We start from the raw sequence: 23,013 nt of genomic DNA on the forward strand, positions 1-23,013 counted from the left end.
TGACACCACTATGGGTGATCACGCCAATCAGGATGATCTCGCTGCGGCTATGGCACTCATGCAGCAGCAGATGCAACAAATGCAGCAGACCATCCAGGCTCAGCAGGATGCTGCTGAACAGGCTGCTCTCGCGCGGCAGGAACAACAGGCGCAGACTGTTCCAATCGGGCAGAGAAACCTTCCGCGTAACATCCCTACTACGCGCTCTGCCATTGTTCCTCCACTCTGCACCAGGCAGGACTTCGAGATCAAGCCTGCTTTGATCGGTCTAGTACAGAGAAAGGTGTTCTCTGGTCTCTCTACAGAAATTCCAATGGAGCATATTGAGAGCTTCGAAAAAGTCTGTAGTTTCACTCGCGCTAATGGTGTTCCACCAGATTACATCAGGTGCATGTTATTCCCATTCTCTCTTGATGGAAAAGCTGCACGGTGGTTGAACTCTCTCCCTACCGGCTCTCTCACTTCATGGGAACAGGTCCGATAAGCGTTCCTCAGTTATTTCTACTCTAAGGCGAGAACAGCTGCATTGAGGAACAAGATCACCTCCTTCAAGCAGCTCACTGATGAGCCTTTCTGCGACGCATGGGAGCGCTTCAATGACTATCGCAGAGAATGTCATCACCATGGATTTGATGATGATCATCTCCTGGACATTTTCTATGATGGAGTGGACTGGAAATACCAAGGTGCTCTAAACTCCGCGAGCAATGGAGATTTCATGACTCAAACCACTGCTGGAGCGTTTAAGCTGATTGAGAACATGGCTGCTAGCTCAGCTAATAAGAAAGAGGAGAGTGATTGCTCCATGAAAGGGAACAGTTCTGACGCCCAGAAAATAGATGAGCTGACTGCCAAGGTTGATCAGCTACTGAAAAACAACCAAGGGCACGTCTTCAGCATGGAGCAAGCTACGGCTGGGCATATTCAGAACCAGAACAAGCGACAACCGCAGAGCAATCAGCAAGCTGTTCCAGCTAACGGGAACAATCAACCAGATGAGCTGAAGGGTCTGGGTATGATGATGCAACAATTGTTGCAGGGTCAACAGGTTCAGGCCAAGGCGTTGAATCAGGTAACCACAGAAATGGATACCAGGATGGGCAACAGGTTCACTGAGCTGAATAACAAGTATGACAATCTTGCAATCCACATAAGAAAGATCGATGTTCAGCTTGCTCAAACAACTGAGAGTGTCAAGAGGCAACAAGAGACGCTCCCTGGAAGAACTGATAAAAATCCTAGGACTGAGCACTGTAATGCAATAGAGCATCCGTTCGCTGAGACTGCTCCAGGCGCAGAAGAGAGAGCAGAGCAGTCTGCTAGCTCTGGAGTGACTGCTTCTAGCGAACTTGCCGAGACTCCACCATCTCGAGTATATGTTTCCAAGGTTCCCTATCCAATTCCACCTAGACATCTGATGGATCCCATTAGTGAAGAGCAGCTGATAGGTTTTAACAAGGTGGTGAGAAGGCTTCCTAAAGAACTTGCATTTGAAGATGCACTGCAGATTCGTCCATTGCTCCAGTTCTTTAAACACTGTAGAGAGACTCAAGAGGAGATCAAGGTTCTCTATATCAAAGCACTGTCTACACCAGCATTGAAGGTATTGCCTAAGGTTGATGATCCTGGAAAGTTTGTTTTCCCATGCTCCATTGCAGGAACAACCTTCAAGGATGCTCTGTGTGACTCTGGTTCTTGTGTGAATCTCGTCTCAAAGGCTATTGTAGACGATTTGGGTATTGCTGATGTTGAGCGTTCTCAGCTGACCCTGACCTTTGCAAACTCTTCCAGAGCAGTCCCATATGGAACCATCCGCAGCCTTCATGTTCAAGTAGGGGAATGCATTGTTCCTGCTGAGTTTCAAGTTGTTGAGATGAACAAGGATCATGAGATGCCTTTAATATTTGGAAGGACATTCATGGCTACTGTTGGAGCAACCATCGATATGCCCAACAAGAGAGTCTGCTTCTCTAACATCAACAAGAAAGTTTTCTACAAGGCTGTACCCACCAGATCTTCCTCATCACACGCCTCTCGCATCTCAGTATTTGATGTAGAAAAGCTGAAGGTTGTTCCAGAGAAGGAGCATGGTGATAAGGGTGAGAGCAGGCTGTTATCTGATGAAGATCCATGCACCGATCTTACTAAAATCAGAGGGAATTCAAGGGTGAAACAGAAAGTCCAGAAGAAAAGGGTCAAGGGAGATCCTACAATGACTTTGATACCTCTCAAGTGTGATGAGAACTCCATTGAGTATGAGGTAAAGTGCAAAGGTACCTCTAAACCGTTCTCTAAAGTCAGAGCTATTCTCACACATGAGCTGAAGGAGAAAGGGGAAGCTGCTGTGAAAGGGTTGTTGAGCAGAGTTTTGAAGCTGAACATGTCTGATTGTGGAGCTTGTTTTGGAACAAGCCCTCCTGCTCAACCCGACTGATCCCAGTCACCAAGTCAAGCTAGAGACTTAAACCAAGCGCTTGGTGGGAGGCAACCCATTGGTGAGTGTCATTAACATTAGGATTTTCTTTTTACTTATTTTTGTTTTTAGTTTGTTGAGTCTCAGGTCACAAATCAGAAAATCCGAGACCCTTGACTGGAGCAAGCAGCTGGCTGCTCTCATTCCAGAGCATCCTTTACCGGAGCAACCGCGTCTTGCTCTGTCAGGCTGCTCCGCGCCAGGTAAGTATCTCGAACAAAAAAAAATGTTTATTCTTGATTTCACCTTCTCTCTGATTTATTTTCACACCAGGGACGTTGTGAAGTAAGTCTGGGGGAGGGTTTTCGTCGTTTACTAACTCGTTTCTTTCTTTTGTTTTTCTTTTGGGTCAATTCGAGTCAGTTTTTATTGAGTCAGTCAAAATTTTGTGGGAATTAGGACCTTATTCCGTGTTGATCACTAACCACCTCGTGCTTTAGTTATCTTATTCAGTGACCTTAGCAGTGGCGAAAGACACACATGTGGACCTGGAACACCCTGACATATCTCACTTGATTCTCCAGAAGTTCTCAGCCGATCAGGTTACACTGGGTAGACTTAACTCCACCTTACTTGAACCTAATCTTGACTGAAATTCTTCTTGTTATGGGCATTAGATCAGGGAAACGAGAACACACTCAGGACTTCTTATCCTTTTTATCCATCTTGCTGATCCTGAGTGGCTAGCTCATCTTTAGCTAGTTCCCACCCTGCACCTTAGCCTTTATTCCACCTTCATGCATTTGTTTTTCAGTGTCATATGTGCAGATATGTGCAAAAAGGTCGGAGAGGAAAGGATCAACGCAGCCTCCTACTCGTTACTGCTGCAGAAATTATGTCATAAAGGAGAACAAACAGATTAAGGGAGCAACCGCTCCATAACCAATGAACTGCGCAAGAGCAGGGGTGGAGAACCAGAATGGTCGCGAAATCAGAACCACCAGTGGCACTCAGAACGATCATGTATTACCTCCTTCTTCGTCACATCACCATATCAGTATTCAAAAAAAAAAAAAAAAAACGAGATTAATGTGATGGAGAAGGGGAAGAAAGAAAAGAAACATGGAGCCACTGAAAAGGTCTAGCAAGAAGTTGGTACCAAGTATTGAAGAAATTGTAGAGGAAGTGGAAAGCAGAACAATCAGTTGCCTGTTCCGTCATCAGAACAGTCGCACCAGATAGAGCAAAAACGAGTAGAGGCTGTGGACATCAATGGATCTATCCTCTCTTGCCATTTTGTGTGATATCATGCATCCTCTTCAATGAAATGGTAGCCCCTAAACACTCTTAACTCCACCATTAAATAGCCTGTTCCACACCTAGACCGTCTACCCTGAATGATGCCTGTATGAGAAGCTCACGCTACTCTTAAATGAATGTAGGGAGTTCTGTCTCGATAGTGTTGCTTTTTCAGGTTTGAGATGAAGAGTATGGAGCCGATTTTTGAACAGCAGTCAGTGGGGTTCCGGTAAGGGTGTTGTCCTAGTTTTACTGCTTGTATGGTTCAGAGATTCGTGGTTAAAGTATGGTTGCTGAGAATAGGAGAGTTCCCACACTTTCAAACCTTTCTCCCTGTTCTTGATACTTGACATTGTTTGAGGACAAACAAGGATCTAAGTCTGGGGGAATTGATATATGGTGTTTTATACATCTTGTATATATGCTTTTAAATTGGTTTTCAAGTCTTTATCGAGTCTTCCTAGTCCTTTTGGAGTCATTACAGGTCTGGAGTTGCATTGGATGGGAGATGGACCAGCTGGAACAAAAGAGGCAGAAAACAATGCAATTTGGTGGTTTTCACGCAGAACAGTTTTGATGACTGTTCCGGATAGCGGAGCAACCCGAGTGACTGTTCCGAGTGAGTGTTCCAGCGGCAGAGATTTTTAAGGAAACTACAAGTCATTACGGGATTTGCCCTAATCATCTCATCTTTCTCTTCCAGCCGCCTGTGGCTTTGATATATCTTCTTTTTCTGTTTTTCCTGATCACACTACGCTGTTTTGGAGACAAGGAACCAGACCTTAGAGTTGGAGACTTGAGATTTGCTTATTGTAAAGGGAGAAGGATCTCTACACTCTTGAGAAGAACCCCCTGAACCCTATTACTTTATTTCAGTCATATTTCATGTTGCTTTATATCTCTGTCTCTGTGTTTTCTTGCTCCATGGCTGAGTAATCAGCTTGCTTAGTCTAGGGTATTAGGGTGTTAGATCCGTGAGCTTGACATAAATAAGTTATAAATCGATTGTCTTCATTCATTGTTGTTCTTAAGGCTTGCATCAAGTTAACCACTTAGGGCCTGATTCTAGGTTTAATCTATTCATCAAAAGTGTTATAGGTTGCTAGACATAACTTGAATGAGCATTGCATCCCTAACCAGCGAAAGTAGATGTTAGGGTGTTTTGTGAACATATCGGACTTGACCTCTATTGCTTGCTGTCGCATCTTGATCCAAACGAGAGTTTAGGTATCAAGATCGATCAGCATAGGGAGCAGTACCACGACAGTGGGCTGTTCTACTTGAGTGATCCGAGTTCTAGACTTGCTCTTAATTAAACTTGAATAATTGTTTGGCTCACACTTGTTTAACACCCGATCAAACCACCCTAGGCTAGCATTTTTAATCATCTGAAAACTTTAATTCAATCTATTACTTGCTTGTTACGATTCCTCAACTTTAAAACCCCCATATTGTTTTAGCTTGATTCTGATCCCATAAAGATAAAGTGTAAGATTTGGTCTCTGTGGATTCGATCCTAAAGTGCTACATCGACATACCATTCGATTGTGGTAGTGTGCACATTAGGTTATTTGGTGTGCGTATACACGTAATATCACTATGCCATCAAAGTTGACTTAATTTTTTCGTTAGAAATCCGTTTAAAACTCCAGAATTAATTGTGCGTGGGCTGGAGTAGTGAAATGATGGATGACCTATCGGGGAGTTATTTGTGATACATGCGAGTGAGGCCAAAACACGGGGAAAGTCATGTGGTGTTTGCAGGGTCAGTAGACATAACTTTCGGGCCTTGGAAATATTAACGCACCGTCCATCGGACGGGATAAGGCCCACTGCCCGAAAGAACGGGCGTGGGTAGCCCATTAGCCGTGGGCGGTCGAGTTGTTACAAGTAGTATCAGAGCTGGTTAGCCATCTCGATTCTGATCTGAGAGGTGTCTTGAAACCTGTCGTTGTATTGCAACGAGGATATTGCGTTCTTTGAGAGGAGGTGAATTGTAATATCCCGAGTTGTGATATATGGAATATTTTTATAAAGGTTTGCAATATATTCCAAATATTTTTCATAAACACAAACGCTAAATATATTATACATCACAAAATAAAATTTCACCATTTTTCATAAATTTAAGATTAAAAACTAAAATATGCAGTTATAGCAAAATTAATATTACAATTTTGATCATTTGTTCTCATCTAAATTTCAATTATTTTAATTAAAATAATTTATTGTGCACTTTGAAAATAAATAACTAAAGTTTATAAATTCCAAAATATATAAATAATATATGAAATTTTAATTTTGATTAAAAGTTTCTAAAACAAAAAAATAATTATTTATTTAAAACTTAAAAGCACCTAACTTGTACTGTACATAACAGACAACTCGGACGTTATTTTTGAGTCACGGACAATTGGTCAATATATGTAAATTATGGATTTTTTTCTTTGTCATCATTCTGGATTTTGTTAGTTCGTGTATTAAATTTGAACTAACTGAGTGTTCATGTATGTATTTGTATCTGTGCATATACGCATCGTGTATCTATTAATTTAATAATTATTCAAAACTTAAAAAACCACCTAACATGTGCTGTACATGACATACAGCTCAGATTCTGTTACATTTGATTCACTTTTAACTCACGGACAATTGGTTAAATTATGTGAAATATGGATCTTTTTTCAGCAATCTGGATTTGTTAGTTAGTATATTAAATTTAAATTAACTGAGTATTCATGTATGTATTTGCATAACTCATATGTGCATGTACATATGTGCATGTATTGATCGGGACGTTGAACTCTGTTAATGTAGAAATTAGCCGATTTCTCTAACTACGGTATCAAATCTTATGCTTTAAAAACACACATTTATTATGGGATCCATACTACTAACCATGGATAATTTCATACCATAATTTATATGCTAATAACCATCTCTCACCATGTGTTAGTCTATATAATAGAGATTAAGCTTCAAACCCAACACAAACTCCTCTCAAACAAAATTAAAGTAGAGAGAGATAGAGTGAGAGATCAATCATCATTGTTTCTTCACGATCTCAAAGTGATGATCAAAGAATAATTACTCATTTTCCCATCTAAAGAAACCTTTACCCATGAGAGAAAATCTATGTCCTTGTTCAATGTCGACCAAGTTTACAACTTCGATAGTTCGATGTCCAAACGGTTCATTTATTCCGAGAAAACAAAGCTTATTCCCCGGAGTTTGTGGCGGAGATGCTGAGAAAGGCGTTGGTGAGAGCAATGGACGTTTATGAGTTTTTGGCCGGGAGAATTCGCCTGAACCCTAGCTCTGGAAGCCTGGATGTTGACTGTAATGGTGCCGGAGCTGGGTTTGTAGTGGCGAAGAGTGAGTATACTTTGGAGGAACTTGGAGATTTGGTTTATCCAAATCCATCTTGTGCTAAATTGGTTACAAGTGAGCTTCAATCTTTGCCTAAAGATGATCAACCATTTTTTCCTTTTCAGGTAACCAACGATTGCTTCCTAAAACTTTTCCAAATTACATTGTATTTTTTTTTGTGGAGTAATATATCACCCAACAAAAATATGTTACAAGTTGAGTATACATTATATAATAAAAACACGAATGAACTTCCTCAGAATCTTTAAGAAGTCTAGACCCAAGCAAAAAAGGGAGGTAGACAGAAGTTAAATTAGTAGCTACGAAAAAATATATGTACCATTAATACTTGTGTACAAATGTATGAGTTTGGAGGCTTAGTTTATCTAAACTATTAAAATCTGTTCTGAAATTCAGAATTATCAAATTTTTGGATTCTTATCTTAACTATTAAAATATGTTCTAAAATACAGAATATAGATTTTGAAAATGCTAAAAACCGTTGTTTGATTAGATGTTTGAGTTGGTTAGGTAAAGGCTGACCAAGCCAAAGATGCTTAGTTGGCCAGTCGTGCAGAGAAACCACTGATCTAATCTACTTAGGGCTGTGTTTATTATTTCTGCCTCATTACTCTTCTTCACTTGGCTTGTTGTTCTTTCTGTGTACACGGACATAGATATGGATATGGTGTCTTGATTCTTTTTATGCAACTTTGATTCCGCCTGATATTCATCCAACTGGTCTATGTATCTATAGCTTGCTGAGGAGAATGTTCAAAATTATATAAAAAACGTGTCGGAGCTTGAGTAACCTTCCATTCCCTGAAATATTTAACCTCTAATTAAGAATTAACACAACTGGTAATTTTATCGAAATGAAAAATAGTTAGTTACAAAGGCGCATTAAAGAAGTGAGACGTCCCAAATAGTTCGTCTTCACCAAGCTAACCGATAGCATTCTTCCGCAGTGACGAATGGTACTAAACGGAACGTAGTAACGCATGCATTGACGTGAAAGTGTTATCTTTATTCTTACATTCTCAGATTTTATATATATGCGAGAAGCTTCACCCTGCAACATTTATTTTATCTTTTGTTTAAGAGTTTGAAGTCTTGGAAATCAATTTTTTTAGTTCAACTCTTTTATAAGAGTAACGGTGTTTGCTATATTTTATTGTTGTATTGGCACTGATCGTACTGATCGTCCTGGGAACCATCGGCTGCTGCGCACACTACCACAAGAGGTAAAGGGACTTCCTTTACGGAATTTCTTTTCTTTGGTCTCAATTCTGTTGTGCAATGATTTTGCAGTCTGCCAGACTGTTGGAAGCCCTTAACACAAAGGATGATGACAACCAGGAGGTGGAAAAATATGTAAAAATGAGGGATCTACGGCATGTGCCATATGGTAAGTCAAATTAATCTCCCGAAAAAAGTATATATAAATAAAAATTATCATCTGTTTTGGTTCAGTAGTGTTTCATTCAACTTAAGTTTGAGCTCTTAAATTTGTTCTACAAATTTTTAATGTCTTAGTTATATTTTTATCAGGTATATTTTTTTTATTTTCTTAATAGTTTTTAAAAAAATAAAACTTATACTTACTTAAGGGAGTTTTTTTAGTATTTTATTCGTAATTCGTTTTGTGTAACTTTATCGAATCTGCTAAAAAAAGATTTCAGTCAATTTACGGAATTTCTTTTCTTCGGTCTCAATTCGGTAGTGCAATGATTTTGCAGTCTGCCGGCATGTTGGAAGCCCTTAACCCAAACTGGGAAAAAGATGATGACAACCCGGAAAAAATATGAAAAAATGAGGGATCTACGACATGTACCATATGGTAAATCAAATTAATCTCTTGAACAAAAGTATATATAAATGAAAATTATCATCTCTTTTGGTTTAAGTTGAGTAGTGTCTCATTCAACTTACATTTGAGCTCTTAATTTTGTTCTACAAATTTTTAAGATTTTAGTTATATATTTTTATCAGATAAATTTTTATTTTTTTTTCCTTTTTTGCTATCTAATAGAATTTTCTTTTATTTTCTTAATTTTTTTTAAATAAAACTTATACTTTACTTAAGATTTTGTTTTTTGGTAACACACTTTACTTAAGTTTACTTTAACAATTATTTTTATTAGTTTATGTTTCTTTATTATAAAAACTAAAAATAATAATTTTTATGTACACTATAAATTTATAATATTAAATATTTGATATTATGAAAACTGTCTTTCGTTTTTACCCAACTATCTACAATAAAAATGTAAAATTTTATTACATAAGCATAATATAGTTTAAACTCTTAAATCAGATTTATTTTTTGGGTGAATTACCCATTAGTGGGCTTATACTAGAAAGAAAAGTTTTGTGGAAACCTCAGTATTTACATAATTAATAATTACAAAAAAAAAATCTCAATCGATGAAAATGTTGTTCAAAACAGGTTCAAATGATCCTATTTACTTTACAAAATAGTATTTTTGCGTGAAATTGCTACCAAGAGTTGGCTATGAATGTCCGAAGCATAAACCTTCTTTGAAGAAATATCCTCTGGTCTATAAAACCTTCTCACTTTAATCTCGGACAAATTATTTATTGGATCATTTTGGGACAACTACTTCTAGTACCTTACATACAGCAAAAGCTTTTAAGCCATTGTTCCTCACACACTTGGATTTTGAGTTCAATCTATCATGATAAATTGAGGTTTGACATATACATATCTTCCTTAGAATAATCAACCGCGATGAAGACAAACCCATTCTTTGAAACATTAAGTTTGATTTTTGACCTTCCCTCTACCTCCTCCCTGATCATACATGAACTGCAGAATCTTGAACCATGACTCATGTTGTTGAGTTGAAGACTAAATAAAATAGGGCTAGACATAAGGTAACAACATGGGTCGTGGTTCAGGATCTTGCAATTCATATATGATTGGGGAGGAAGAAGAGAGAAAGTCAAAAGTCAAACTCAATGTTTCAAAAAGTGGAGTTCTCTTCAATGAGGTTTTGATTATTCTATGGAGGATTGTGCATTTGACAAATCTCAATTTATAACTATAGATATAATTGAAAAGGATCAGACAAATTCAAGTTTGGGAGGAACATTGGCTTAGAAGTTTTGGTTGTTTGTAAATTACTAGAAGTAGTTGTTCCAAAGGTATCAAAAAGATTTGTTTAAGATTAAATTGAGAAAGTTACGTAGGCCTGATTATATTTCTTCAGAGAAAGCTTATATGTTTCAGACAATTAGTAGCCAATTTTTGGTAATAATTTTGGACCTATTTTAAACAACATTTTCATCGATTGTATTTTTTCTAATAATTTTAAATTATGTAAATATTGAGGTTTCCGACCAAGTTTCCCTTCTGGTATAAGCTCACAAATGGGTGATCTCACCAGAAAATATGAGTAAAGAATTTTAAAATTATATTATTCTTATAAGGTTTTAGATTTTTATTTTAAATAATTGAGTAAAAAAATTGAGAAATAGTTTTTTTTGGCATCAAATTATATAGATTCATACTGATTCTGTGAACCAAAACGAGAGATCTTGATCCAAGTGAACGACGAAAGACGGTTGCTTCCTGATATTGTGTGCTAGGCTATCAACCTTTGAATTTTGCATCCTTGGTACATAGATGATCTTTCATTGGAGGAAACTTTCTTTCAGGATCTTAATATATTCTAAATAACTTGTAAAAGCTGGTCATTCTTCTGGTTCCAAAACCATCTTCACCAATTGACGTAAGTTTCTCATACATTTCATTGCCCAGAGTAGCGTTTCCATCTCCGCATGAAGAAGAGAGAGACTAGCCTGAACATTCCTCGCCCCCATCAGTCCATCAAATCCTTCTAAAGTGCTGAGCCAACCCTGTCCGGAGAAAATATCATTCTCTTTCCAGGAACCATAAGTGAAACACCATCTTCCTAAAATTGACGGTAGAGTCGTAACCTCAACGTGTGGTACTATCCTCTGTTTATTCAATATTTGTACCTCAGCCCAGAGTGTTGATTTTGTTTCTGCCAATTTAAGCATTTTCCTAGGATTAATATCCAGATTACTAAAAAAATTTATTATTTCTTCCTTTCCAAATGTGTCATAGTATCCATGCAAACTGATGATCAATCTGCGAGAAAACTCTCCAGAAAAGATGATCCATGTTTGTGAAGAGAGAGAGCTTGTCGGAAAAATATCTGGATTTGATGGTATCTTTGAGAAAGCCCATACCTGTAGTATTGGAGGACATTCAAAAAACATATGGTTTATCGATTCCTCATCGGTTCCGCATCTTGCACATCATATATCTTTTGTATCCCTCGCGCTCGCAGATAAACATTTATTCATTTTAGTTGTTAATAAATAAACATAAAATTTAATAAAAATAATTGCTAAAGTAAAACTTAAGTAAAGTGTTTTACCAAAAAAAAACTAAAGTATAAGTTTTATTTTCAGAAAAACTAATATTAAGAAAAGAAAAAATAAAATATTTCTAATAAATAACAAAAAAAGAGGAAAAATAAGAACTTAACTTATGAAAATATAACTATAATAAAAAAAAAATGTGTAGACAAAACGAGCTGATAATTTTCATTTTTATTTAATTTTGTTCGGAAAATTAGTTTTACTTAGTATATGACACATGGTGGGAATCCCTAATTTTTCATATATTGATTTGATAAAAAGTTATAGAAAATTAATTACTTGATTGAACGAGTATTTGATTCAAGCAAGCCAAGTAGGGAGTATAAGTAAAATTAAACTATTTGAACTAGTTAAGCCAAATAGAAAATACTTCCAAAGTAGGATTAATTTCTTATTCCGACCCAAGAGGTAAAAACAATCTAATATGGACCACCCTTCCTAATATAAATTTCTTTTATAGTTAACTTTAATTATAAAAAAAACTTTAATTTAGATAGCAAGCAAATCCTACTATATATTAATTAAGAAATCACTTTAGTGACTTTTGCTTACGTGCCAATCATATGTGAACTCTTACAAAATTGTTATAATTTGATTGGTCGATAATTTTTAATTTTTATTTATTTTATTTAGATCTAAAAAAGGTAAGTCTATAACCAATTAATATCACTTGCCAAATAATTTACATAATATTACAAATAATGATTTATGGTAACTAATTGTTTATAAAATACATAAAATAATAAACAACAAACTGTTTATATAAATTAATATAATGTATATTAATTTATATAAACAGTATGTAATATCACTTGCCATTTTATATTCTTATTTAAAAGAATTATATTTTGTGTAAATTATCATAATAACTATTAACATCTTCTAAAGTTCATATTACATGCTTTATAAATCATCTATAAGAACATTTATCAAATTATTTATCTTGGCTTATTGTATATTTTAAATTATTATAAGAGTTTGTATGTCATTTATGAGAGCTTACAAATTAATTTATAAAATTTATTTTAAAATCTCATTCTACTATCCTACAATATATTAATTGAAAAGTGACTTAAGAGAGTTTTTGTTATGTGTCGATCATATATGAAATTCTAAAAAATTGTTATAAATTGATTGGTCGATATTATTTAATATAGATAAATTTTTTATATTTTTAAAATACATAAAATAATAAACAACAAACAGTTTATATAAATCAATAGAATAGTTTTATATTATTATTTAAAAGCATTATATTTTATATAAATTATCATAATAACTATTAACATCTTCTAAAGTTCATATTATATGCTAAATAAATCATCTTTAAAAACATTTATCAAATTTTTTATCTTGGCTTATTGTATATTTTAAATTATCATAAGTGTTTGTTGATCAAAAAAAATTATCATAAGAGTTTGTAAGTCATCTATAAGAGCTTATAAATTAACTTATAAAATCTTTTTTTTTTTAAATCTCATCCTACTATCCTACTATATATTAATTGAGAAGTCACTTAAGATATTTTTTCTTTTGTGTCGATCATTTATGAAATCTTAAAATATTGTTATAAATTGATTGTTCGATAATTTTAATTTTAATTTATTTTATTCTAATTTTTATTTGTTTTTATTTTATAAACAGTTAATATCACTTGCAAAAATGTACATAATATTTAAAATAATTATTTATGGTAACTATTTGTTGAAACTATAGAAAGAATAATAATGTTTGCTCAATTTTTTATATATTTGTAAACTACATAAAATAATAAACAGTGTTTTTTATTAAAATTGATATAATGATTTTATATTCTCATATAAAGACTTATATTTGTATATAAAGTATTATAATAACTATTAATGTCTAATAAAATTCATACAAGCTTTATAAATCATTTATAAAAATTATAAATACATTTATAAAATTATTTATCTTAGCTCATCATATGTTTTAAATTATGATAAGAAGTTTTAAGTCATTTATACAAGCTTATAAATTAATTTATAAAATCTATTTTGAAATTTAATTTTATATTAAATAAGAAATCCCTTAATTAAATTTTTGTTAGGTGTCAATCATATAGAGAGTTTGAAAAATAATATTATAATTTGATTTGTTAATGATTTTCAATTTTTTTTTATTTTATGAGTAAGAAAATAAGTTCTAGAACCAGTTTTATTATTATTCAAACGACCTAAATATATTGCACAAAATTATTTATGGTAATTAAATATGTGATTTATATAATATATATATATATATATATATAATGCTTCATAAAATAATTTTTAGGAATCAAGTATGTCTAAACTATAGAAAATATTTCAAAAGTTTCAGTATATATGATATATTTTCAAAACTTAAGTAATTTTATTAAAACTGAATCATGAATATTATATATAACTAATTTTAGTAAAATTATCAATAAAAATATCAAAAAGTATTTAAAATAGACGTATTTATCCCTTTTTAAAACAATTATTCTTAGAAAAATATTTAACAAAAAATACATAATGATAAAAACATATTTTAATTTAAAAAATTATAATAAATATATTGTTACAAAACATTCAAACCTGCAAAATCGCAGGCATTTACCTAGTGTCCTTTAAATCTAAAAACTGTAAGTTATTTACGTATCCAACAAAAAAATCCCAGATCCAAACAAGTATAACCAGAAACCCGGCCCATTTTCATTTAATTTCTCTATATCTTATCGGATAGTTCTAGAAGAAACATATTTAGTGCTGAAGAGTAGACTGGATATCACACTATTTTGTCGCAACCTTCATTTGATTATATAATCAATAAACGTTGGCTTACCTTTTTTAGTTGAGTTGGTGATTATCCGACTTTGTACACGTCTAAGGATTTTGCATTGAGGTTTGATCCGTAAACTATCCTTGTTATAAACAAAATACAAAAAACGAAACTTAGTGCAAAAAAGTATTTGTATATGATGTTTAGATATCTTAATTATCGATAGGGAATTTATGATTTACACGAGGATTCAACTAAAAATAATATTTAAAATGGTAAGTCTAAGGAAGTGAGGATTATTTTAAAGAGTTCAGTGACCTTCGGTTCGGTCATGTCCTGGACGCGACTAAGAATACTCGTACGATGAAGAAGGGACGATGGCTCCCCAGATCATTGAGAGCCATTTGCTGATTTAGCTAAGCCTGGTCCTTAAGGAATATTGTAATTGTACTAATCACATATTCGCGCACATATATATATATATGCATACACTAAAGAATCAAGATACACAAGTTTTAGCCATTAGCTTTGCTTTACTGAATGATGAAATTATTTAGAATGTTACGTGTTAGTGTCTGATCGGAGACTGAGCATGGAACTACCTGGATTTATTTTATTTCGCTGCTTAGCAATTTGTCTTACACGAGGATATAGAGAGATTAAATAAATAAAGTTACTAATAACCAGACATGTGAGAGATTAAATAAATTCATGAGGTTACTAATATATGGATGTCTTATATTAAGGGTTAAGTACGATTTCAAAGAATGACATGTGAGATTTCGATATTGCGGAATTATATTAAAAAAAATCATTTAGAAAGTTTTTTCTTTGCAGAAAACCTAAAACAATATCCAGATACTTATGTGATCATGTAATGAAAACTACTACAATAAAAAATGACACAATGTGAATGTCATATGTTCATAGCTTTTTCGCCATGTAAATAACAAAATGATTTACCGACCAACGTTTTTTTTACAATCATTACATAATTATGTTGATCAAAAACAGGCAGAATCATTCAAACACAAAATTTGATATTTAGAATATGTTGTTGTCTATTTGGTTATTATTATTTTTTGTAGTGCATTTTTGATAAATTTAAGTATTATATTTAATTTTCAGTTTATTAGTTAATAAAAATTTATTGAGGATAATTGGTTGGACTGTAACTGTAAAACAAAATTACAAAAAAAAAATTCTCGACCTTAATCAAATCTCAAAATTTTAAAGTATGGTTAATATCCAAAATTCATATTAATTTGAAATAAGGAAAATGCATGTCTTCTCTAAAAACACTCACTTGTTTTTTTTTTTTGAAAATCGCATTTTAAACTTTCAGACTCACATTTGCACGCATTTTAAACTTTGGACTTTTATCATCAACACTTCCAATCTTCAAATTAACAAATTTAACATATCAAATCTTGGAAAAATTTCCCCCGTCAATATATGGATGACATGAAATATATGAGGTGTCAATAAATGATGATTAGGCAAAATGACTAGATAAATATCGATGAAATGTATATTTAAAAAATATATATATTTATAATTTATTTTCAGTTAGAGTACTAAAAATAAATTAAAATTCAATTTTACCAAATTTATATTTAAAGTTAGAAATTTATAATTTTAATCATCGGTATTTATCTAGTTATTTTGTCCAATCATCACTTACTAACACGTCATATTTCAATGTCATCAATATTTTGGCTGGAAAAAAAATTCAAGGTCTGATATGTCAAAATTGTTAATTTAAAGGTTAGAAGTGTTAGACCATCTCCAATGGAAGTTCTCTCCATTGAGGTTTCTAATATATATATTATGTATATATATATATGTATGTATATATTATATCTGCATAAATAATTGTGGAATCCACAATTATTGTGAAACCCCATAAATAAAAGTTCTTAAAGATTCTTAAAACCTAAATCGAAAAAACATTTTCTCCCAGACACAGTTTACGAGGTGACTTTGAGAGTTGACTTTACCTAATTACCACCGCATCTTCAGCTTCCTCCACCGTCTTTAACCGTACAACCGCCGCAACTACTTTTCCGGCAAGGGTTTTTTCTACAGCAACGAGCTCTCCGGAGCTCTATCATCTCACCTACGGTCTCACTTTACTGATCTAATGGGTCATTTAAAGCAGATCTGGAATGGAGATTGTATCACTAACTACAGCATTTATGGTGGTCTCCCAGAAGGGAACATGACCACTCTGTCTGCATTTTAGTTTTCTTACTGTTTATTACAGTTTTACCTCGTCTCTGAGGATATACCCAAGGTTGGGGTTTTACCGTTTACTGCGGATTGGTAACGAGATTTGGTGGTGAGTTACTCGACCTACTATGGCTCATCATTACTCGCGAAGTGAGAAGGAAAAATGGACTTCGGGTCCATCTAGAGGGTCTCGCAGGCCACCGATAAAAATTCCTGCAAGTAACACGACAGCTCTAATTGAGGAAAACAGACTAACGCTCATTGGTAGGGTTACAAATCTAACGATACAAAAGACAAGAGCGTTGGTAGAGTTCTTCCTGCAACACTGGAAAGAGTCAGGATCTATAACAGGCAGAGACTTAGGTCCACACCTTTTCCAATTCAAGTTTGAAACTGAGAAAGATCTGCAAGCAATTCTCTCAAAGGCTCCTTATCACTTCAAGAAATGGATGATAATCCTACAAAGATGGGAGCCTATTGTCTCAGATTTCTTCCCAGCTTTAATACCTTTCTGGATAAAAATCCATGGGATTCCCCTTCACTACTGGTCTGACAAGGCAATAGAGACAATTGGAGATGCGCTAGGACCAGTGGAAGGTTTCGATGTGGATAATGGAAGAATCAGAATCTGGGTTAATGGTTTAAAGCCGCTTGAGATGAACCTGGATATTAGTCTACCATCTGGAGAGATAAAGCAAGTGGAGCTGGAATATGAAAACTTGGAGAAACATTGCTTTATCTGTTACTCACTCTCTCATGATCGGAATGACTGTCCAGCACTAAGAGCGCAGGTAAATGCGAGAACACAAACCCCAAATATGGGAATCTCGCAAAACCGCACTAGAGAAAGACTGGAGGCTGATAGACGAAGACAAGTAGAAAAGAAACAACCTAGAACTGGACCAGCCTGGATTAATGGTAGTGCAAGTTCCAACTCATGGCAGAGAGCATCTGCTCAGACACCTGATTGGCAACAGGACAAAAACTTCCGCTTCACCTATGGAGCCAGGAAAGATCCAAACTATCAGACAAGCAACCAAAGGGAGATGGAAGCAACTCGACGCCCAACTGCTAAAGAACGACTTTCCTTTACAAGGGAGGCGGCTTCAGGATCACATGGAGGATCTATCTCTCGATACAACAACCCTCCCTCAAGGAGTGAATGGAGACCTGTAGCGGGAGGATCAAAGACGGGCTCCCAATCGAAAACGGTGCACTCGCTCGTTTCTCATACCCCATCCCCTAGACCTCAGAGAGAGGTTATGTCTCCACAAATCGCTGCAACTCCAAGATCAAGACAAAAATCAGATGAAAGAAGTGTCCCTTCACATGAAAGAAGATCGGCTCTGGACAGACTTTCCCTATCTGGTGATAGAATCCCAATCCTCCAAGATGGTGTGGCAAATAGTGCTTCTGGAAGGTTACAGGATGTTAATATACAATACTTGGAGGAAAACTTGGAGATCAACAAGTCGGGGGGTAAGGATATACCCTCAAGCTCAAGAAACCCTGGTAGGACGGCCACAGAGCAATATGACCCATCCCAAATCCGTTCTCCAATAAGGACTCTGAGCGAAGATAGACTACATGTCTCGCTGCGACTGGGGCCCCTGCTCGAACCAGACTCCGAGGAAGATGTGGCAATCCCTCTGAAATTGAAGGGGATTAGAGAGAGCTCGCCGGTGGAAATGCGTGCAGCGAAGAACAAATCCTCTCTACCGGTAGCTAAGAAGAGAGTCTGCAGGAGCCCAACACAAGGAGTTAATGTAAAAAGAAGGAGAGTCACAAAAACACAAAGCTCGCCAAGAAGGAAACTGCTAAGTGATGCGATAAGAAGTGGGACTGCTCCTTCTATTCCGGCGAAGGGAAAACAACCAAAATCTGTGATCATCCCGCCAACCAAGAAGAAAGGAACGGATTTTCGGTCCGGTCCAAAACCTCTTCCTTAGTCAATATGAGCTGGAACTGTCAAGGTATTGGGAGCGACTTGACAGTTCGGCGTCTGCGGGAATTTCGTTATAAAAATTCCCCGGATATAATGTTCTTGATGGAAACGAAACGGAAGGACGAGGATGTGTACAAGATGTACAAGGATACCAACTTCAACAATCACTTCACAGTCCCGCCAATTGGCCTTAGTGGAGGCCTTGCTCTCTCGTGGAAAGACAATGTCAACTTGGAAATCCTATTCTCTTCACCAAATGTAATTGACACGAAGATTGTCTTTAATAACAAAACCTTCTTTGTCTCTTATATCTACGGGGCCCCAAACCGAGAAGACCGACCCCGTTTCTGGGAACAGATGTCGGAGATAGGAGCTCAGCGATCGTCTGCTTGGTTGTTAACCGGCGACTTCAACGACCTCCTAAATAATGAGGAAAAAGTGGGAGGACCATTGAGATGGGAAGGATCTTTCTTATCTTTCCGCAACTTTGTGTCCCAAAATGGATTGTGGGACCTACAATTCTCTGGCAACTCTCTATCGTGGAGAGGGACGAGATATACACACTTCATCCAATCGCGTCTAGACCGTGCCATGGCAAACGTCGAATGGATGGAATTATTCCCAGCCGCTAGGAGTGAGTACCTGCGCTTTGAGGGGTCCGATCATAGGCCCTTGCTTACTCACTTCGACCAGCATTTAAAGAAGAAAAAGGGAATTTTTCGGTATGATCGAAGCTTAGGAGCTAAACCAGAGGTGCGAAAGCTGGTAGAGAACTCGTGGAAGTCAGATACTCCTGAATCAGTATTAACTAAGATCAACCGAGTGCGAAGGGGCTTAGTAGAATGGGCAAAGCTCCAAACGGCAACAAGCAGAGACTGGATATGCTCTCACCAAAACCTTCTTGAAGAAGCACTTTCAGCGAGTAATCCCAACACTGAACTGATTGATGAGCTGAAACAGACATTGGAGAAAGCCTATGCTGAGGAAGAAGCTTTTTGGAGGCAAAGAAGTCGAATCCAGTGGCTAAGTGAAGGAGATAAAAACTCTAGCTTCTTCCATGCCGTCACAAGAGGAAGACGAGCCTGTAATAAATTCTCCATTATAGAAGACGAGGCGGGCCAAGCGTTTTACGATGAGAATCAGATTGTAAATGCCTTTGTCTCCTTCTATAAGAATCTCTTCACGGCAGGGAGTTCAAATCTCGGCGATGTAGTCCGCGAAGCACTTATTCCGAAGGTCTCCTCAGAGATGAACCTACGTCTAATCTCAATCCCGGATAAGGCTGAGGTACAGGCGGCTGTGTTTGCCATACATCCAGATAAAGCTCCGGGACCGGATGGGTTCTCAGCGGGATTTTATCAATCATTTTGGGATGTTATTGGTGATGATATCTACAAGGACATCCGAGGTTTCTTTGAATCATCCTACCTCCACCCTAGACAGAATGAAACACACGTGAGGCTGATACCGAAGATCACAGGGGCGAAGAAGGTATCGGACTACAGGCCAATAGCGTTGTGTAATACACAGTATAAAATCATTGCAAAAATTCTGTCTAGAAGACTCAAACCGCTTCTGCAAGATCTCATATCTCCTTCGCAGTCAGCTTTTGTGGCAGGTCGCTCCATCTCAGATAACGTCTTGATTACACATGAGATCCTCCACTTCTTGAGACAGTCGGGAGCGAAGAAGTATGTATCAATGGCGGTAAAGACCGATATGAGTAAAGCATACGACAGAATCGAGTGGGGATTCCTCCTAGAGGTACTGAAGCGGTTGGGTTTCCACGATGTGTGGGTAACTTGGGTAATGGAATGTGTCTCATCGGTCTCGTATTCATTCCTCATCAATGGAGGACCGCAAGGCAATGTTAAACCCTCGCGTGGTTTACGACAAGGAGACCCCCTATCCCCGTACCTATTTATCCTATGTACGGAAGTACTGTCGGGACTGTGTAATCAGGCGTTACTGAATGGCTCTCTCCCGGGGATCAAAGTGGCCCGTAACTGTCCCCCGATAAATCATCTGTTGTTTGCCGACGACACGATGTTTTTTGGGAAGTCAAACTCTACCAGCTGCGCCACACTTGTATCCATTCTCAGCAGGTATGAGCAGGCCTCCGGGCAGTGTATTAACCGAGCTAAATCAGCGGTAACGTTCTCTGCGAAAACATGTGCTGAGGCCAAGGTCCGGGTGAAACGAGAGTTGAATATTAGCAATGAAGGTGGCATAGGTAAATACCTCGGGCTGCCGGAACATTTCGGGAGAAAGAAAAGAGACATCTTTGCGTCAATACTAGATAGGATCCGACAGAAGGCTCATGGATGGACAGTGAGGTTTCTATCTAACGCTGGGAAGATGACCTTACTAAAGACAGTCTTAGCTGCGATGCCAACTTACGCTATGAGCTGCTTCAAACTCCCAAAATCGTTGTGCAAGCAGATTCAATCCGTCCTTACCAGGTTTTGGTGGGACATGAAACCGGAGCTACGAAAAATGTGTTGGATCTCTTGGGATAAGCTTACCCTCCCCAAGAGCGCGGGAGGCTTGGGTTTTAGAGAAATCGAGCAGTTTAACGACGCTCTATTGGCTAAACACACCTGGAGACTTTTGAAGAACCCGGAATCACTCCTAGGACAGACACTCCTCAATAAGTACTGTCGCGATGATAATATCCTGGATGTCTATGCTCCTAACTCGGCGTCTCACGGGTGGAGAGGAATCTTAGCAGGCAGAGAGATCATAAAGAAAGGTCTGGGCTGGTCGATAGGAAATGGCGAAAAGATAAAGGTTTGGAGGGAGTTCTGGCTCTCTACCGAGCAGCAGTGTGGTCCTATGGGTCCGCCTACTGTCCAAGCTGAAGAACTCAGGGTCAAAGACCTCCTGCTACCAGATGGCTCAGATTGGAACTTGGAAAAGATCCGGACACACCTCCCCCATTATGAGGCTCAGATCAGACGATTAGTTCCTAGCTGTTCGATGGAGGATGAGAGGTGTTGGCTATTCGAAAAAAGTGGGAGCTATACCACTAAGTCAGGTTACATCCTTGCAAAACTAAATGTCAGTTATGAGCAGGACGCCTTCAACTGGAAGCAAAATGTTTGGAATGTCAAATGCTCACCAAAAATTCGCCACTTCCTCTGGAAACTAAAGACAAATGCAATGGCAGTGGGTGAGACGCTTTTGCGAAGAGGCATCACTACTGATGGCAGGTGTAAAAGATGTGGAGAAATGGAATCTACATTCCACGTTATGTTCTCCTGCCCTACAGCGAAGAAAGTCTGGAACCTCGCCCCTGCAATCTCAGTTCCGACTATCTACAATTGCCTTTCAATGAGTGACTTACTCCACAGATGCACGCGGATGACGAATCTCCCGCCTGTTGGTCTGTCATCTCCTTTGTACCCTTGGATTATGTGGGTATTGTGGACGAGCCGTAACAAATTCTTATTTGAAGATAAGTCTTTCTCTGAAGCAGAGATAATCCTCAAAGCTGTCATGCTAGCAAAAGAGTGGCAAGCCGCTCAGCCTTGCCCGGGAAAGAACTCTGCTTCGTCTAAAGACTCTATAACTCCAGCACAGGCAGCACAAGCGGCCCAGTCTCACCAAGTCCCACAGGTTCCACCTAATGCCCTCATATGTTTCTCGGACGCTGCTTGGATCAGCTCTTCCGGTGACAGTGGACTGGGTTGGATAGCAAAAGATTCAAAGGGCACGATCCAGTTCCAGGGATCATCATCTCGCCAATTTGTAGCTTCAGCCTTGATGGCAGAAGCAATGGCACTAAAATCAGGCCTATCTATGGCTATAGCGTCGGGTTTCAAGGACGTAGTCTGTTTCACGGACTCCAAATGTCTAGTTGGCCTGCTCACAGGACAATGTTCTGTGGTTGCTCTCAAAGGAATCATCCATGGAATCAGGGGAATGAGCAACTCCCTAAACTCTATCTCTTTTCAGTTCATCTCTCGTAATTGTAACCATGTTGCAGACCGTATTGCGAAAGATGTTCTGTCTGTGTTTTCAATCTCTCCTGTAGGGAGGAGAAACTCTGTAATGAATGTTTAAGGTATTAATGATAAAAGGTTCGACCAAAAAAAAAAAAGATTCTTAAAACCTTTTTTTAAGAACCTTACTTATGGGGTTCCATAATTAGTTATACATATACAATATATACATACATATATATATATACATAACACATATATTAAGAATCCTAATGGGAAGAATTTCTATTGGAGATGCTCTTAGTAAATAAAGTTCAAACTTTAAAATGCTTGTAAATGGTAGTCTGAAGGTTTAAAATGCGTATAATTGGTAGTCTGAAGGTTCAAAAGGTTTTTAAACATGTCTTCTCAGAGTCTTCCACAGATTCATTTGTGCAGCCGAAAAAAAAAAGAAACAGAACCAGCCAAATAAAAAAAGTACCGACTAAAGAAAAAAAAGTACGCATACGTAATCAAGACAAATGATTAATAACCTTATACTAATTAATTATAATAATTATTATTATACTAATCAATAGAGGGGCAAAGGAATCTGGACAAAGAGGGCAGGACAA

General features: G+C 36.9%; 1 long non-coding RNA gene and 1 other non-coding gene across 2 annotated transcripts; both read right to left on the bottom strand.

The window, feature by feature from the left end:
• Positions 1-523: 523 nt before the first annotated feature.
• LOC117126945 lies at positions 524-630 on the bottom strand. The gene has a single exon (XR_004449706.1). It is a non-coding gene; the product is annotated as a small nucleolar RNA R71 (small nucleolar RNA).
• Positions 631-9,114: 8,484 nt separating this feature from the next.
• Positions 9,115-22,797, bottom strand: LOC117126427. Its single transcript, XR_004448978.1, has 2 exons — positions 22,570-22,797; positions 9,115-16,214 (listed from the first exon to the last, which is right to left on the bottom strand). It is a non-coding gene; the product is annotated as an uncharacterized LOC117126427 (long non-coding RNA).
• Positions 22,798-23,013: the final 216 nt, after the last annotated feature.

The sequence above is a fragment of the Brassica rapa genome, chromosome A07 (assembly GCF_000309985.2).
Source record: "Brassica rapa cultivar Chiifu-401-42 chromosome A07, CAAS_Brap_v3.01, whole genome shotgun sequence".
NCBI lineage: Eukaryota > Viridiplantae > Streptophyta > Magnoliopsida > Brassicales > Brassicaceae > Brassica > Brassica rapa.